Source organism: Nanorana parkeri, unplaced genomic scaffold (genome assembly GCF_000935625.1).
Source record: "Nanorana parkeri isolate BGI_ZX_2015 unplaced genomic scaffold, ASM93562v1 scaffold3180, whole genome shotgun sequence".
In the NCBI taxonomy this organism is placed as follows: domain Eukaryota; kingdom Metazoa; phylum Chordata; class Amphibia; order Anura; family Dicroglossidae; genus Nanorana; species Nanorana parkeri.
The window spans coordinates 43,271-45,995 of record NW_017309448.1 but is presented as its reverse complement, the minus strand read 5'-3'; positions in this window follow the sequence as shown (position 1 = coordinate 45,995).

Genomic DNA, 2,725 nt, shown 5'->3' with positions numbered 1-2,725 from the left:
GAGACGGGGGGCCCGCCAGCCGCTGCATACCGATCCGGCGGCCGGCAAGTCCCACCATCTATGCACAGGGACTGTGCTGGGTCCCCCAGACTGAGGCCCCGGTGCCGGAGCACCGGCTGCACCCGCGTAGTTCCGCCACTGACCTCGCCCCCTATGTGAAAGGATATATATAACAAGAGGCTATTGGAGTTTAGTGAGTTGTCATAATCATAGCACAAGTAAAATTAGAAAAATGATTTTTTTAAATAAATATTCATACATGATTACATAAAAGAATTCATCAACATATGATATAGATCACCCATACTGTCCACCAGAAGTATGCCACCAGAGGATATCCTTAGGACAGTATGGGTGATCTATATCATATGTTGATGAATTCTTTTATGTAATCATCTATGAATATTTATTAAATAAACCTTTTTCTAATTTAACTTGTGCTATGATTATGACGCCTCACTAAACCCCAATAGCCTCTTGTTATATATATCTTACATGCATATGGACTGGAACGATTGTTAATAAGTGTCTATAAACGTCTCTGCCCTTTCAATTTAGGGAAATCAGCTCATACAGGGTTCAGATGTCTTCCTTTAGTGCTGGTCCAATAACCAAGTACCACTGTTGTCACTGGGGAGCATGGCAATTAGTTCACATGCCTTCCCATTCCTATTACTACTGAGTATCTCTTTGCTCCAGGCAGCTAAACAGAGTGGTGGGAGAGTAAAAACAAAAGCAAGTGTTTGCTGCTGGGGTAGAGGGAAGTTAGATGAACCTTATGCTCTGCCTGCTTGGAAAAAGCACAAGTTTCAATTTTTTTAATAACTATGCATTATAAAAAATGCAATTAAGCAAGTGAGCCTCAACTGTCAGCAGCAGGAGTCAGAGCCCATGATTGAGTATCTGGGGTAGAGCCAGAAATCATAGTTTAGACATCACAGTTGTTTTGACTGACCCAACCCAGCAGTGTCAACTTATATTTAAAAGATCAATGTTTAGTGAACTGCGATGATAAATAATAGTTGACAATATCTACCTGGAGACATACCATATTTAATGTAGGGTAATTAAAAAATGCTAAGAGCTGACGTCCCCTAAGACAGACTTCCTCTAATTACCAACTGCCTAGACTATTCTCACAGGCTTTTATTCAGCTAGGATTTACTCTATTCCTAGATCTATGAAACACCTATTTATACAGCCATTTGTTGTTAGGTAAGCACACGCACAGTGCCTCTGTTTAGGTAACATTGATAGGTGTATTCAGTATTATCGTGCAGGGAGCTAATTGCAAAACCCATGTTCCTAATTACCCTGTCATGAAAGGCTGCAGGACTGGAACTTGAAATATGTATGAGATCAGAGTCTTCATGAAGAATCTAAACCTTGACTAGAGGACATTTAAGTAGGGTATACACAGTTCAAATCTCGTACGATAGAAGTATTTCTTGGAAAATGTGTTCAATATCTAACAATTAGTATGGTGCAATGGACAGACAAAAACCACAATGTTCCCAAAAATGTTTAAAGGAGCATGTTGGAAAATTTTTCTTGATGAAACAAATTTCTAACAGTCAATTTGGTTTTCGTTCGGAAACTCTATTTGTTCCAAATTAGAATGTTTTGAACCAAATTTCGAATGACAATCGGAAAGTTTCTGATGCCAGTATCGAACGTTCCAACTGGATTTTTCATACAAACGTTTTTGCAAAAATCTTCTCGTGTATACCATACTTTAGTTTGCTAAAGCACTGCAAAACATAAACATTTCTTTTTTATTTAAAATAACATTTTTTACATCTTGATGTTACTGCTCTTCACCAACCTCCTTCAGCTACCTCCTGTCTGCATGCATTTGCTTCAGCATTAGCTGCACATCATTGCACTGGTGTGGCTTTCAGATAATGACGATGGTAGACCATGCCAACACTTTGCGTGACAGCACAGCTGCTTGTGGTCTCCACCAGAGATGTGTGAAAGAGTGGCAACACAGCAGCACATTTGGGAAACACCTCATACAGGAAGTGTCTGAACAAAGACCTTCAGAGCGGGATCATCAGGTAGTATTTTAATGAAAAATGCAGATTTGCAAAACAACTTTTAAAATGACATTGACATGTTGAATTGTATATGGGATTTTAGTGATTGGGTGGCACTGTTAAAGTAAATACTAGTCGCCAATAAATCTCATCCTAATTACAGTAGTCATGCACCTCATACTAGACCATTCAGACAGGCTGTTGAAAAGCATTTCTCCACCTTCAGACATTATTTGATTTGAGATCTTGTTTGATTGCAAGTGCGTTTTTCTTTTTTTGTCAAACTGTGAAGTAAATCCCAACAATGGATGTCTCTGATTTGTTTCCGTATGGTCTGTTAAATACTCCATCGAACATGCTCTGTTATTTCTATTCAACAACTGCAAAAAGTACCCATTGATCTGGCCAGAAATTAGTTGGTTAACATCCTTTGATTTCTGCCTGTGCTGCACTCTTATCAGTTTTATTGTTTTTGGCTAATTCTGAGGACTATATGTGATGGAGACAAGGAGCGTCTTTATGTGATGGAGACAAGGAGCGTCTTTATGTGACGGAGACAAGGAGTGTCTCTGTCCTTTGGTGTCAACGCTGCCTTCTACACGTATACAGTACAATAACAAAATAAGGAAAAAAATGAATGCAGCTACATCTAAGAGCTAGAATGCATTTTTTTTGGGGGGGGCGGG